This window comes from Falco cherrug, chromosome 12 (genome assembly GCF_023634085.1).
Source record: "Falco cherrug isolate bFalChe1 chromosome 12, bFalChe1.pri, whole genome shotgun sequence".
NCBI lineage: Eukaryota > Metazoa > Chordata > Aves > Falconiformes > Falconidae > Falco > Falco cherrug.
The window spans coordinates 6,429,846-6,446,266 of NC_073708.1; the positions used below are offsets into that span (position 1 = coordinate 6,429,846).

Below are 16,421 nucleotides of genomic sequence, written 5' to 3' on the forward strand. Positions count from 1 at the left end.
CAAACTGTAAACTCTAAACATGTAGGGTGTCTAGTGTCTGTTTGAACCAGATTTCTAGAGAAATACAGGCACTTCTATCCATTAGAATATTTTTAATGCTTAGTTTCAAGTTTAACTGAACCAACTGAAAATTCCATTTTGTTATGACTACAGCAGGAAGCTCATCCTCCGTATTAGAGGGTGGAAGATAGTATGTGTGTGTTATGTATTAAGCATAAACATCCTCCAAAAGGAAAGAGGGAGATGGTGATAGTTACAGCAGTGTTCTGACTTAGAGCAATCTGGGTCTGACTCCTATTTTACCTATAACAAGGGAAATGACACCACAGAGAATCACAGACCAAAAAAGCAGGCATATGTAATGTAAATGTCACAGACTATATACCCTTACAAGGACTCAAATACTAATTGCACAATGTAAAAGTACTGCATTTATAAAGTCAGACCTGTATAGGTAAGCACTCCAAAATCAGGAAATAAAAAAATTAAGGCAACAGGTACCACAAGTGTGCTTCAGCACTGTGATGCTGTCTTGAGATACGATTACAAAGTTTCAACAAAAAATTATACAACTTCATTCTCACAAATTGACAATTTAGCAGTATTTTGCATTTCTTTAGTGTCCCTCATCCTGATGTACTGTGTGAATTAAGCGCAGCTAGACTCATGGAATAACTTAGGGAAAAAGTAAGGACAGAAAATAGCACTTACGGGTTACATAAACGAAATATTTTCTACTATGTTCTCATTCCTTAGGGAACTATAATCTTTAGCAGTTATCTGGTTGGGTCATCTCATATCAAACTTATTTTAACTAATGATTTTCTATGATAACAACTGTTTCTAGATTCAGGCAATGTTAGAAAAACTTTACTTAGTGCCAAGTAATTAGTAATTAATGAAGTGCTACCTAGGTGCCAAGATGTAAGCTATACTCTTTCAAATCATTAGTTACCAAAACAAGATTAAGAAGTACCTTTTCTGCAGTACTCAGGAAGCTTGGCTGAAAGGCAACAAGATTAATGTGATGTTATATTGATGTATAGTTTTAATCCCAGATCTTCGTATGCAGCATGATATACCCAGTCATAATCAAATAGTTTCTCTTTTTTTCTTACATTTTTCAAAATAATTTGTATTGTAATCTATACAAGCAAAGCTGATCACACTGAAGTAACTTGTGTTATAAATTTTAAAATCTAAAATGCTTATGCTATCTTCTGTTAATGAAAGTATAATAAAGTGACTGTACTCTGCTGGCATTTTTATAGACTTGGATTTTACAATAGCAAGTGCTTTGGATTGCAGTTGCTCCTGCAAACATATTGCAGTTTGTGTATGGAAGCATACACATTTTATGTTGTCTAATGGAAAAATGGGTTTGATCTGTGAAATTAGAAATACACGGATAAATTTCCATCCTCTCAGTTGGTAGACAATGTTGAAGATTCAAGCTGTTGCTTTCAAAAGAAAATGTTGTATCTGATATAGTTTGAGTGGTTTCTACGTACAGTGAACCTAGTTACACTCTTGCAGTGTAGCTTCTTTATTGGGCAGTGAATTATACAAATAATGGTTGCTAATAAAATTTGGGATAAGTATGTCTGAAAAATAACTTCTGAGATCCATAGTAAATAATTATTCAGAAGAATACTGATCTGCAGGATGGCTACACACACACCACTTCTAAATTTATTGTCTTGGGTGAAAGTGGTGATGGCAAGTGTGATGTCCTGTGGGCTGTAAGATTTTCAGCCACGTTCCTTTGGGATGATTCACCTAACTGTGTTTGTTCAGGTTTGGCCCTCTGCACCCATTCCCTCACAGCCTGCCAGTCACAAGCGACAGTGGTTTCCTGTTACTTTTGACAGCAGCTTTCTTCATTATAACCAACTATTTTGCCACATATTTTCATCTAGTCATTTCCTCTCTTTTTGATGCTTCCTGTGATTTGAATATTTAACAGCACAGCTGCAATATTCAACTAATAATGAATTTTAAATGGAGTATTTAGTATAAAGGGGAAAATTGGTACCTATCAAATAATAAGGAACATCAGCTATGTGTATAGAGTGGGCAACTGCATATTGGAAGGTGGTATCTTGGAAAAGATTTTGGAATCATAGGGGAAAAGCAACTAAACATGGAGCTCTAGTGTAGATCTGTGGCATTTCATCACTTAAGTGGAATTGGGCATTTCAGTTCCACAGTCTGACATACATTCTCCTTCCCACTCATTCTTTTAAAACACTTTGATATGAAATGATGGCAAGACAGCCAACGTTTTCTGGTTTTCTCCATTTCATATCTCGATGTGTTGTGTGCATGACTGTTCACATACTGAGGAGAGACTTCTACTGAACTCCTGCCTAGGATGCCTGCGCATTTCTTAAACTATTAGCATTGGTTTAGACCCCCTCTACAATATGTAACCAGATTTTTCCTCCAGTATGTAGTGTGTTGTACTGATGGCTATTTATTAATATTGAATGTCACTATATTGTCCTCCTACATAGTTGGGTCACTCTGAGTATCATCACAGTCTGCCCAAAATTGTGAGTAGTTTTGCGTCCTCCACAAATGTCGTATCCTTCCCCACAGCCATTTTTCTAGACTATTTTCAAGGGTATTTAAAACAAAACCTTAAAAACACCTTACTCTCTCAGCTTGTTACCATGATTATGAATGACTATACGTTCTCCTGTTTCATTTCTCTTAGTTTTCGGTCCATGACATTGCTTCTTCCTCACAACCCACTACATAATTTTTCTGGAAGCATTTAATGAGAGAACTGTAAAATGTCTTTCATAATTTGTCACCTAACCCCTAGATCCAACACTTAACTAATGCCAAGAAGCTTGTTTTTATGAAATAGCTTGTCTCCTGCTTTAGTGAAGAATAGCTTACAAAAACTTTACATTTACACCTCCTTCTGAGGTGTCTTTACTTCCTTTCTCCCCCCCCCTCCTTCTTCCTATAATATTTTCTTATTTCTGTATTAAAAGTTGTGGTTCCAAACCTAGTGAAACATTCTTTCCATTCACTGACCCACCTGCTGAAAACCTTGCAGAAGGGTGGCATTTGGCAATTTTATTTTCCTTTCATTTATCCGGGTTCAGAATGAGTTTGACCCTATGCCAGATTACTGTGGTAAAAAACAAAACAAAACAAAAACAAGAGGAAAAAATGTGCTCTTTCTAGGTGGAAAGCTTTCTTAAAACTGGAAAAACAGCACTGTACCTCAGAATAATGCCTTTCTGCTTTACAGTCAAACTTGGTGCCTACATTTTCTCAGATCCTTCCTGCCTTATTTCCCTGTCATGGTTTTAAAAGCCAGTATTGTCTTTCCAGCCTGCCGTACTCGTTTAATCTAGGTCTGTCCAATATGCTCTGGAGCCTGGTACCTGTATTCTCACCAGTTTACAACTCTATTAAAAATCAGGCACCACATATAGCAGGTGGCTATATACTGGATGGCAGCAACGGGTTATCCAGCATACAAACAAATGACTGTCTCCCAAGGACGTGAAGGAAGCAGTTGCTATCTTAATTCCACAACAGGATGGAAACAAGTCAGTTCACAAGTTAACGAGATGAGGTATCGTTTGCAAAGCATACTGAGTATGTATACATGCTAGCTATTAATTATTGCAGTAACTCACTGGGGCTGGAGCCTCCCTGGCAGGGGGTGCAAGGGGCAAGCGGCCACGCAAGGCCTGTCACACCGCAAGGCCTGTCACACCACAGCAGCACCACCAGCTCTTGCGACTTGAGGGCAATTCTTGCACAAGCCAGTGGGTTTCTGGGAGCTCACGCTCCTGAAGTGATGCAAACAGCTTGAAGGCCTTGCTTTCTTCTTGCGAGCTAGTCATTTCCTAACGATTGTGGGAGCAAAGAAGAATCTAGAAAGTCCCTGCACAGCGCTCCTTCTGAATGAATGGATTTCTTTGCAATGTAATGTTTTGGTTTGGTTTTTTTAAATGATTTTTTCAGCCTGTTCCTTTCCTTGCCGCAATTGTCTTTCCTAAGGGAGCGACGCCTCCCGGGCCGCTGTCCCGTACCTCCGCATCCCGCTCCCTCCCCCCGGCGGCGGAGGGTGCGGGGCTGCCGGCGGCCCCGCGGAGAGAGCGGCAGGGCCCGGAGGCCCCGCGAGGGGCGGCGGAGAGGCTGGGGAGCGGCGTGCGGGGCCGCCGGGCAGCGGCGGCCTGAGGGGCGGGAAGGCGGGAAGGCGGGGCGCTCCTCAGAGCGAGGCCGCCCCCCCCCCCGCCCCCGTCGCTACGGCAACCCGCGCGGGCGTGGGGCGCGCGCCCCGGCGGCCGTTGAGGCGGGCGCTGCGCGGCGGCGGGTGAGGGGGCCAGGCGCGCGCCCCCGGGGCCCAGCGCACCGCGGAGGCGGCGCTTGCGCAGCCCGCGCGCCCGGCGCTGTCGCTCCGCCACACGGGAGGAGGCGGGCCCGGCGGGGCTCGGTGCGCATGCGCGGGTGGCGGCGGGCACCCCCGCCCCCCCGCGTGTGTGTGAGTGTGTGTGTGAGAGAAAGTGTGTGTGTGAGTGTGTGAGTGCGTGTGGCGGCGCCGCCGGCTCCCCCGCACCAGCGCGGCCCGGAGGCGGCGAGCAGCGCTGAGCCACCACGGGCGGCGGGGAGCCCGGCAGCCCCTTCAGCAGCCGGAGCGGCTTCCCCGTCCTCGCCCGGCCCCGCTCATCCATCCCCGCTCTCGCAGGTGAGCTGGGCTGTCGCGGGGAGGAGGAGAAGGAGGGAGCCGCACGGCCGGCGCCCGCCTCCGCGGGGAGCCGCGGCGAGGCTTATTGTCCGGCTCCTCGCAGGAGGAGGAGAGAAGGGAGGCTTAACCCCGGCTGGCACGGCGGGCCCGGAGCGGCTGCCGGCCGGGGATTGGAGGCGCGCCGTCCCCTCCCAGATCCGGGGAGGGTCCCGGCCCCCACCCGCCACCCCGCCGCGGGCCGGCTCCTCGCGGCGCCCCGCGCTCCGCCGCCCACCTGTCGCCCGCCTCCTCACACGGGCGCCGCGGGGGGCGGCGGGGAACGGGGCGCCGTGCGTCCCCCCCCCCCCCGGCGCCGACCCCCAAGTCCCGGGGGCCCGGCAGCGCCCCCTCCCCCGCCGGTGCGTGCGCCTGTAAGGCGACGGCGCTGCCCGGGCCGCCCCCCGGCCTCGCTGCAAGATGGAGGGATGCGTGGCCGTGGAGCGAGCCCGCAGCGCGCCTCCGGTCATTTATTTCCCCCCGCCGCTACCTGCGTGAGGGGCCGGAGAGCAGGTTGTGGCCCGGCTCGGGGCGGGGGGGACGGGACGCTGTCTGGAGAGGCCCCGCGGGAGCAGCCGCAGCCCGGGCGAGCGGGTGGTTGTGCGGGTGGGCAGAGCCGCGTTCCCCCGGGGGTCCCCGGGCCCTGCGCCGCGGCGGGGCCTGGCGGAGGCCGGGGCGGAGCGGGCTGGCGGCTGCGGCGGGGCGATACCGCGCTCTGGCCCGCGCTGGGTCCGGGCGCACGGGGGGGTGCGGACGGGGGGTCCCGCCGCACGACATGGCGTTTGCGGTCTGTAAAACGGGGTGAGTTCAGCGCGCCCAGAGCGTGTTGCCTTGCAGTAAACGGGGATCTGCTTTGGAGGGTGGGCGAACAGATGCTGTTTATTTGACATCAGGAATGTCTGGCGTATTTCTTTCCTGGCAGCAGATGCTGGAAAAACAATTCTGTAGAGATATTTTAAATCGAGATGAGTGGTGGTGATAGGTAGTAGTTTGAAGTAACTTGTCCCTGTGTGTTTAATAGCAGTTACCAACCTTGTAAAATTCTGTGGGTATGTTTATCTATGTGCGAGATCCCTATGCTGGCAAAAGGTGCCTTTGCACAGGTCTTATACTCCTCCCTTTCTGTTCCTATGCTAAACTAATGGGCTTGGCTATCAGAGGTAGCTAGAAGAGATGGAGGCAATTTGTTTTCAACTGGAATAGGTGAATAAGCAGGCGATCCATGTTTTGTAGGCCTCCAGTGTTGGAGTTTCTCTCAAAGCTGGAAAATGTCATAGGATGCACAGTGATGATTTTCTTACAGCTGCCTGCCTGCAGCTGACTTGATTTTAGTAGCATTGCGGTGATGTTTTGTTTCAAAGCAAAATGGGTTTAACTTTCTATTTACATAAAACTGTAGTTTGTGACCTTTTTTAGTATATAGCCCTACTGTGTTTTTTAGTGGTTGTGCACATCTTTGTTTAATGAACTTCAACTCACCAGTCTGTTTTTTTAAAATCTTCATTAGGTCTCAGCAGGCCATTAGAAATAACACATGGACCACAGGTTGGATACTGCTGATACTTTTATATTATCCTCATGATAATAGCTTAATTTGTGGCCCTTTTAAACAACATCAAATACAGAACAGCGAGGCGTAGAAAAATACGTTGTTTCCCAGAGCTTTCTCTTCACAACATCAATGCGTTTTTTCATGTCTTGCTGTCAGGTTTAGTATCTGTGATAATACAGCCAGAGGATTTCCATAGGCGCTTCTACATGAGCTGTACTGGCTTAGGCTCTGCTGCTGTAAATAAACATGATCCACATGGGTGCCAAAGCTGCTTGAGTGAATTGGTACCACAGTGTAACATAGTACAGAAGTTGGTAATTGCTTGTGTTCTTTACTAGCAGTGCCTCTGGTTACTCTGAAAAACATTTCACGTTTCTGGGATAAATAATGAAATTTCTTTCATGTTTCATGGTTTTGTTTGTTTGTTTGTTTTTAAGGGAAAACTATTACTGCTTTGCACAGCCTCTGCATCCCTGCATGTGGATTGTCTGCAGTTTTGCTCAGAAGTTTGCTAAAGCTAGGTCACTTGAATTGAAAGAGTGCCCTCTGGTGACATCTGTACTTAGCGTTTGGACTGATGTAAAGAAGCACTCCTGCCAGTCTGAAATTAAATATTCCTCCCAGCAAGGCTGGAGGTGTATTCTGCACTGAAATGTTCATGTGGCATGTCTGAGGTAGGGACGAGCAGTAACTTGCAAATACACGTGGAAAATTCACAGCAGCTGCTTGGAGTCTGTTACCCCACTGGTGAAATATTCTACCTTGTAATTTGTAGCCTTTGTGGATGAGTTGTGTTGGGGAGCAGGAGCAAATCCTGGCCTCAGCCAGCAAAAGGGCAGGACTGGATTTTGCTGAGAAATGTTTGATTCCTCAGTTTAATGGAGGGACACCCCCAACTCCCCGAACCTTTTCATGAGGCTGTCCTGTTTGCTGTCAGTTTGTGGGTTTGGTTTTTTTTCTGAAACCTGCCTTCGCAGAGGTTTTGGAGAGATTTTTTCCTTGCACACCTGTATCTTGCTAGTGACTGTGTAGACTGAAAATCCCAATGTTTAGATATTTTATTGTTCTTGATGGTGCGCAGCACCAGTGAAGAATGAAGATACAGGGCTAACTTTTTAACTTCAGTTTCTTGTGTAAACTTTGATTTTAAATTCTCTGTGGTTTGTAATAAATGTCTTTTAACATTTCAGAAAGCTAATAAAAGTCTTAGTGTGCTAATGTTCTGCTTGACAAGTCTTTGAATAATAAAAGATTTGAATTTATGAGGACACAGCTCGATGTTAAAACAGTTCCCCCCCAATTTTTTTTTCTTCATTGAGGTTAGGGATTAATCTTTTCCTTTGTATTTGCTTTGAGCTGAGTCATTTCAATTCCTCCTTTTATTCAATAAATAAAGCTGAGTTGAAAACTTCCTTTAGGGGTGGGGAGTGTAATTGGTTGCATTTTTGTCAAAGTATAAGACATCAAAGGCACGGTATATTTCTGAGTCAAGTGTTTTACAGCCCGTGTTAGAAAAGGTACTTAAAAATGCATTTTCAAAATAATGAGTAAACATTTATTTTCATAACCTTTACATTTAAATACCCGGAACTGCTGCAGTAGAAATCATCTTTTAAGTTTTGCATGTGTAATATTTATTGCATGAACAGAAGCTTTGTGGGCTTCATGTTTTGTCTATTTATGAACTAATCAACTTAAAAGACTGCTGAAGTGAGAGTCGTAATGTTACAGTTGAGTGTTTTAAGTAGATATTCTGTATGGTTAGTCCCCTAGAACACATGGATGTGTGACTGCAACTCTTTTTACTTTACAAAGATCCTTAAAGGCCTTATAGGACTCCAGGAAAAATGGCATTGGAGTCCTTCTCGTGGGCAAGGTGGTACCACCCAGTAGTCTGCTGAGCAGAAACACGACTTCAGAAATCAGAGCTTGAGCAAGGCAGATGTGGGGTGTCAGGTAGAGAGCTTGCTACCCTGCTGCTGCAGCAGCAGTCACTGGGCTAAGCTGGTGGCAGCAGCTTTGTGCAGTCTGGAGGAGCTGTATAAAGCAGAGAAGGTGGTGGTGGTGGCAGGGAAAGGAGAGAGTGGCCCAAAGTTGCAGAATGGGAGGATGTATTCAGCAGCAGGGTATGTTCTGAACGTAGGAGCTTCTTGCTGTGACTTTAAAAAGTCAGTATGGTGTTGATGATGGCTGAGGAAGGTGGAGACTCCTGTCTGTGTTTCAGTTCATAGAGCAGTTTATCTACAAAAACTGACCTGTTCACTGAATCTTATAGTATAGCAAAATAAAAAAACCTTGGAAATCTAGTGGACCAGTACTAAGTATTTTAAAATACAATGTTCCTGACATGCATAAAAGATTACTCTCTTGAGTTGACTGTTGTGAGGTGTGCTGCTCTCTAGTACGCCCACAGCTGGTCTTTTCAGAACTCCTTACAGGCTTCCAGGTGGGTTGTAGGCTGTCATGTGGCACAAATGGTGTCTTCCTTGAACTCAAGGAGATGCCTTGAGTATGGTCTCAGAATCCTTGCTGTCCCAGCTTTATTTTCAGTGTAACTTTTTCCATGGCTGTAACTTCAGCGTAGAGAAGTGATGACATCCATGCTTATTGTGTGCCTTTCTGTAAGTGAGGATAGGATTCCCTTTTCCTTCCCCAGTCTGTGTTCTCTTATAGTCCTGACTATGAGAACAACAGTGTGTAGGTAGAACTGCAGGGCAGTAATGCTGGGGAAAAAAGAAGCTGCATACCTTGCTGGTCCTGGCAGCTTTGCCCTCGTTTCCATAGGGCTGTACCAGTCAGGCTGCGTTTTGGCTCTTTGTGACTGTATCAAGCACATCAACAAGTCAAGGTTTCCTGCCCCAGAAAATCTCTGGCTGTGCTGCAGTGCCTGAAACAGAGAGGCTCAAGAGCTGCTTGGTCAGAATATCAAGAAACGCTCTTGTCAGCCCCTCTTATGCATCATTTTTGTGATTTAAAAACCTGCTTATTTCTCAGTGGTAAAGAGCAGCCTCCTTTGTTAAAGATTGAGCATGTAACATAGCAGTTGACTTGATGCCAAATTTGAGAGAGCAATGCATCTGTTGCTGTTTGGTGGTCAAATGGAAGCCCTCCCCTTTTTTCTCTTGGAGGCAGGTATTGCTTGCAGTCCGCTATGGTAGGATTCATCTTGGTGCAAACTCGTAAGTGTAGTAATTTATTCTGTTTCTCTGAGGTGTCGAACTCGTGACCTCTTCTCCATGCTTGTTTCAGAATTACGTTTATATGTATACATACGAATACATCTCATAGGCAGTATTAGATTGCAAGTGAACTGGGAGATGCATGTGCCTGCCCTGTTTTCTCTGGTCTGTCTGGGGAGACTGTAAGTCTTCCCCATATATTGTAAGTGTGACCACAACAGTTGATGTAGCTCAGTGCCTCATCAGCATGTAGTTGAGATTTGAACATGGATTAGAACAAGCTGGCTGAAGTTCAATCGAGATAAAATATACATGATGATGTGGATGTAATTATCAGCCTTCCTGATTGAAGGAGTGCATTTGCCATTAGGTAGACGTGTTAGTGCCCTCTGGTGACTCGAGTTTATTAGTTGTCATTCTTAGCAATGATATTGAAGCAGTAAAATCAGTTTTTTAAATCTTTGACTAGAAGATTGAGACCTCCTCACCTGACTAGAGCTGACTAGAATTTGGCTGGAAGTTGCCTGTGCCCTTCCTCCTCCCATTGGTTTTAGATCATCGCAGTAGCTCATAGTGCAAGGAATGAAATATCACTTGGGGAGAGACTGGGCCAGTTAAGGAAGAAAGAAAAGCAGAAATGTCAGAGAGGGAGACCAGTTGTTAAGCTTGCTATAGGATCCTTTGCCGAAAAGTGGTCGGCCCCATTTAGTAATTTGTTGGAGCTTGTGAATCTCCTCATTTACACTGCTTGTGCTGTATGTCCGTAGGCTGTCCAGGGGCTGAAGCACTCAGAGTGGCAGAGAAGAAATGTGTAATGGGTGTTGCAGAGAAGCTTGAGCTAATGCTAGTTTTCATGCTGTAACTCCATTTTAAAGCGATTTGGAGGCAAAATGGGATGCAGAAGGCTTTGCTTGCTTTGGAGCTGTCTACGTAGGACTCTGTGGCACTGATACTATGGGATATGTATGTGTTACCTCTTTTTCTCTTTAATGGTGCTGTGGTATTGGCAGCAATCAATTAAGTTTGAAGTGACCAAGGACTGGCTATCAACTCTCTGATCATTGTTGTAGTAATGTGGCATTAAAAGCTGTTTGATTTGTGCCTCCCTCATTATTCATTAAGGGACAACTTTGAGGCTATGGAATTTGCTTTCCTCATTGAGACAGGCTCAGATTGATCGAACTAGGGAAGAAGAATATTGATCTTTTTTTCAAGTCAGAGGTGTATTTCTTGGATAATGGTGGCTAGATAAAACTGGCGGAGATCCTGAAAAAGTGATCTTAATGCAGTTTGTAAATTGGATTGCTTTTATCACATGATTAAGGTGCCCAGGGTTTGGGATAATTGTCTAAACTATGGTATTACATTTTCATTTAGAGTGACTGGAGTTGGACCAGTAAGTGAATAAACAGGACTAGTACAGAGTTCTTTCTGCTGTGATACAACCTTTTCAGATTAATGTCTAGGCAGGCAAAAGCCTCCAATAAAAATCTGAAAGTCTGTTTACTGATTATTTTTTTTTTGTTTCTTTGTAAGCTTCGTGTCTGAATTTGTACCTGAATAGACCTGTAAGCACAGGTGGAGCTGTGACTTAGTTCCACGTCAAACTCAAATTTATAAACTCTTTAAAAGGTTGTGTTTCTAGTTCACTTGTTTTAGCACCAAGTTGTTTGTTTAATCTTCTAATTTCTCTTGTTACTGGGTTGATAACATTGGGGTCCTCCACAGCTGTGACTAAATTTGTTTGTAATTGAGTTAGGTTGTGACCCCACATGCAGTGAGGCGGCTTATTTATTGACTTTATTTTCCAGCCATACAAAATCTTGTGCTGATGTCATGTTAGAGAAAAGAATGAACAAAAGCAATTAGTGGTGGACATGACTGGCAAGTACAAAATCAAGAGTTCCCATAAACCAGCTGAAATCAATTAAGTGGATCAGTAGTCCTTTTGGTTATAGTTGAGCTTGTGGAGTGTTGATTTCTGGTACTAGTGTACGAGCTCAGTTCTACTCTGAATCCCTAGCTGGGTTTGCTAGCCTGGGAACTTGGGATAAAACTTCTTAGTTTCAGATTTCATGCAGAAATATTTGAGGCATTATAAGATCCTGGTGACATTTCTGGAAACTCCTTTGCGCAGAGCTAAACTTAAGTGTTTGCACCTTTTAGCATAGGCTGGTGGAGTGAGTTGGGAATGATGGTGGTGCTACTGGAAAGCTGGTAATACAGCTGTTTCTCTGATCAAGCAAAAGCTAATCCAGAAGCCTGTAAAGTATTTTGGGGATTTCAAAATCATCTGCAATCACCTTACTTGTGTGAAGTGTTAGAATGCTGGTAGCATCGCATAGTTTCTTAGGTGTACATTTCACATTAAGCACACATAAATTGTTTGAAGTGCTAAATCAATAAAAGAAAAAATGGCCCCAAGAATTGGGCTATGAGCTCCCCCATTAAAGCGTCACTGTGTTGTCCTGTCACTAATTAGTAACTCTAATATAATGAGGTGTATTGATAATGCATATGGTTAAGCAGATGACTCATCATCATTGTATTTCCTCTCCTGCTCTGTCACACAACTGACTTTCTCTGTGGTTAAAGGGCGCCTGAACTGTGCTGCCGTTGCTAGCAAGTCCAGACCACTCTGCCAACAGCCTTGTCTTTGATTACCAGCCAGTTTTCCCATGTGCTTTATTGGTAAGTATACCTGAATAGGGGCAGCTATCTCATTTATTTTTAGAATAACAGTCAAGTGCTTTTAGACTGACTAATCTGTTTGGGTGTTAGTTGTCAGACTTGTCTGGTAAGTACCTTTAAATAATTTTGGTATTGATCAAACTTTTCTATGTAACCTTGAGGGTTATAAATACCAACAGGGATTTTGGAAAGGAATAATGTATACAAAGAGTAGAATCTCTTGAGTTCAGTCCTTCCATGCAGCTGAGGTGATCTTCAGGTATCTTCTGGAGCTCAGAGTGCAAAATTACTGAAGGCTTAGCAAGATTTCTTCTTTGCGCCACGCTACTACTGTGCTTCTGAGGACAGTGTGGTGAGCAGTGAGCAGCCTGAAACTTGAGATGTTTGTTCAGGCAGATAAAACCTGGCCCTTGCAGGTCTGCCTTAAGATAGGATGAGGATGAACAATCATTACCTAGGTATAAGGCTTTATTATTACTTTTTAATATGTCGTACGTGGATGGTGTCAGGTGTGCCGTTTCTAATGCAACTGGTTTCCATTTTATTTATATAATAATAGGAAGTGTACCTCTGTAGTAGAAATGGTTTTGCTGCTCCCTCTTTGAAAGTTGCTTGGCTAGCCACCCTTTGCTGATTGATTGCCCTATTGATGATACGTAATTTCTTCTAGTCCTTGTTTGTGGTGTTCTGTTTTTTTCGTCCCAGTCTGGGCCTATTTTGAGTTTATTTTGAACAGATTTTGTCAGATAACTCTTTGATAATAGATTTTGATGTTCTTAGTGATACACCTTGCTAAAAGTGCTTTTCTCCTTACTAGTGGATGGTAACTTTCTTTCTGATGCAGCCTAGTTTATGGCATTTCCAGTCATGGTAATAATTTTTAATGGTGCTTTAAACAAGTATTTTGTTGTGCTGGACAAGGTCTTCATAACAAATGTACCAAAGGCAGTAGTACCAAATCTAATTGCAGTATGAAACTGTGATTCTTTGGTGGTTGGGGTTCTTTTTGGTTTTGTTTTTTTAACACATGTGTATAGATCTAACTATGCTGGCAGAAAGTTACTTCATTTGTGGAAGTTGTTCAGCAATACTGGCAGTAACTATTAAAGTGTTCAAAGTGTCCACCCAGAATACTTCTCTCTCCAAACTTTTAGAAAGTTGTTAACCAAATTGTAGTCAGGAGATCAAACAAAAAGGCAAGCTTGATAACTGTTTTCACTTGAGGTGGGTGCCAGATGTAGGTTGTTTTATAAAGCTGAGGGCATGTTAAAGTGATACTAAGGAAGTAGAAAAACAGCTTTTGAGGTACAGTATTTCTTTACCTTTGAAGAACAGCATTTCTATTCATAAGCAGATAGTGTGCTTCAAGACCTGCTTTCAGATAGCACTTCCTCAATGTCTGCATGTAATGGCTTGCCCTTGCGCTTAATCAACTTGCTGACTTTTTTTTTTTAATATGGGTAGGGTCTGTGTGACGACAGAACTCAAACTGTATTTCATGCTTTGACTTGTGTTTAATACTTCTGAAAAGTTAATCTTGACTCTTCTGCAGCTTAGTTGTGGAGAGGCTTCTTCGTTAGGACTTAGTTCATATTTCAGATAAGGTAATTAACTTCTCTTAAAAGAAGTATTCATACAAATCTGTGTATAAGCTAGCATTCAGGTATTTTGGTTTGTTAGAGACGTCTAAAAATTCCAGCAATCAGAACTCCTTTAGTTTCTTCTCCTTTTGGTAACAAATGCTGTGTGATTAGGAGAGGGAATAGAAGTATCCATGTATTTATTGTTACATGATCCCAAATTATTTTTTATATGTACAGTGGAAAGTTTTAAAAATATTTAAGGTGATGTTATGCCAGGGCATCCAGAGTAGCTTACTAAAAATTTGTTGGTGTTTTTTTTGTCCTGTGAAATGGTGTGCCTTTCCTGTTCTATTTGATGAATTTATAGTTGAAAACTGAAACGCCTGTGGGTGTGGAAGCAGGGTTGTGCACTTACAGCACATGCTTGTTCTAAGTCCAAAGAGAGTATGTGCCAAATGGGTATGACTTCTTAAACAAATCTAGACTTGAGAGTATCAAAGGTATATGTGCTAATGATTTGGGGCTGACACAGCTTTGCTGAGAAGTAATTCTTGATCTGAATTTCATATCTTACTTAAAAGATAATGAAGACATTAATTGAAAGGGTATTGCTGAGGCCAAAAAGCTTTTTATAAAGGATAGCTTAGGAAAAGGTGAAATCTGTTGTGCATATCGATGTAGTAATGTAACTCAGAGGTGTGTTGTATTTGTGTTATGCTAAGTTAGATAGACACAGAAATCCAGTTAGCCTGTGTTAAGTGATACTGCTAAAAAGGGAAGCTTGTTTGATAAATAATGCAAGTAGCTAGTGTGAAAGATGTTTTGCTAAGCTGTTGCACCTACAAAACTTTAAATCCCTCATTTATTTGTAAACAAAGGTATATTCTAGAAAAGTTGAGAGCTTTAATTACGTCAGCTGTACCTATTCTTTTAGGAAAAGCTAGCTCTTATTTTCATCACAGAAAAAAAATTTCCATGGTTTTACATTCTTTTTCTTCCCCTCTTTCTATGAAGTGATAGTCTTAAGTGGAAAGCAGAATTGGGCAGTAATGGAGTTAAAGGACAGGGACAGAAGTGACATCTCTTCAGGGAGCAGGAAAAAAGGCTTCCCTTGCTGTCTTGGGATGTGCTGGAGTTTCTGTGTTGCTTTTAGGTGTCAGATTGCTGTGTAGACTGGTACTGAATGTCATAGATATCTTCTTGATTTTACTTGTCAGAGTGAGGTAGGGAAGATGAGGACAAGTGATGGGCTTTAGCAACTTAAGTTCTTGTTGCTGGTGTCATCTTTCCCTATTACATTCCAGGTCATTAATGGAATCTGATATCTTTTTTTTCCCTAGGGCAATATGGTGTGTTTCTATGATCTTGTCATTAGACTAGCCGATCAGCATTGCTTTGTGGCTTTTTCTGTGTTTATGATTCTCTGAGTGTTGGTAAAAGTGCTTTCTTACAAGAAGAAAACTGCAATTTTGGGGAATTCATATTTGGCATCACTTCTAATGCAGAGGAGGCCAATGGTTTTTTAATGTAACAATCCTCAAAGTCAAAAAACATATCTCAGAAGAGAAAAAGGGGTCTTGCCTAAGCTAGAGGTGCCATTTGTGAATTGTGTTCTTTTTGGGGGCTGGGGCTGGATAGAGCATGCAGTTGTGCCCCAGAGAGAATTGATGTTGTTTGCTTCACTCCTCTGTGAGGGAGCTGGCTTATGCAGCAGTCTCTGTTGTAGAACAGCGCTGCTGCCTGCTAGTTGATAGCTTTGTCAGATTTACGGTGTTTATTAGCCACATGCAACTCGGCTGGAAAATGCTATTCTGTTGTTTGTGAAAAAAACCCAACCAGATTCTTAGATTGGAAAGATCCTGTAAATCACTATATGAATATTGCTTTTAAATTGGTAGCTGTGTTTGCTGTTTTTGCTGAGGTTGTTTTTCTCTGTTGTCTTGGAGGCAGTGGAAGAAAAGTTTGTGTAGCTTGCTAAAATGCCTTAGCTTTTAAGTGATAAAGCTGTTTCAAAAGTATACCACCTGCCAAAACCTCGCTAACCCTGTTGTGGCATGACTTCAGTGGTATTTCAACAGTAAGGTACCAATACTGTATTTATGATGTGGTGGGCTCTCATTTATGTTTAAATAACATTCATGACCAAAATGAGCCTTCCAGCTTGGCAAGTTGGAACATGAAACTAACTAAAAAAAAAAATCAAAGTATTTTCAAAGTGCAGCTGAGGTACTGTTGCTTTCGGCCATTCATTTAGCAGGCAAGAGGCAACTCAGATCCTGGTAGTGTAGAATGAGGAAATGAATTACTAATTTGTGTGTTGTTTGTTTTTTTATTAAAAAAATAATTCACTGATATGAATAATCTTGGCTTTGTGACAACACTGAAAGACCTGAATTTATTTAGTTATAATATCTACTTTTTTTAACTGTAGAAAAATTCATCCCTGTATTCATCTCTTTAACCAAATTATTTGTAGTTCAGATTTTCCAAACCCTCATGGGCAGTAGCAGTTGAATCACTCATAGTGGAGACACCATGAAGTGCTGCGGTATCACCAAGTATCAAAACACAGTGAAAACTTGAGTCAAACACATATCAGGGTTAGGAGAAGTGGGCCTGGATAGGGCTTGTGTGTCCCTCCATGATACCCAGCTGATTTGCTG

General features: G+C 43.1%; 1 protein-coding gene across 6 annotated transcripts in view; it reads left to right on the forward strand.

Moving 5' to 3' along the window:
- The first annotated feature begins 4,410 nt into the window (after positions 1 to 4,410).
- The window catches only part of RALGPS2 (Ral GEF with PH domain and SH3 binding motif 2), a 134,260-nt gene continuing 122,249 nt past the window's right edge, over positions 4,411 to 16,421 (forward strand). For 2 of the 6 annotated variants that reach the window (XM_005435876.4, XM_014277319.3), the window contains exon 1: positions 12,080 to 12,175. The gene's annotated coding sequence lies outside the window, so the exon portion shown is untranslated. Of the gene's footprint in view, positions 4,718 to 4,934; positions 5,267 to 5,529; positions 5,555 to 12,079; positions 12,176 to 16,421 lie in introns of those variants that run through there. The other 4 variants (XM_055724484.1, XM_055724485.1, XM_055724486.1 and 1 more) reach the window with 4 other exon arrangements.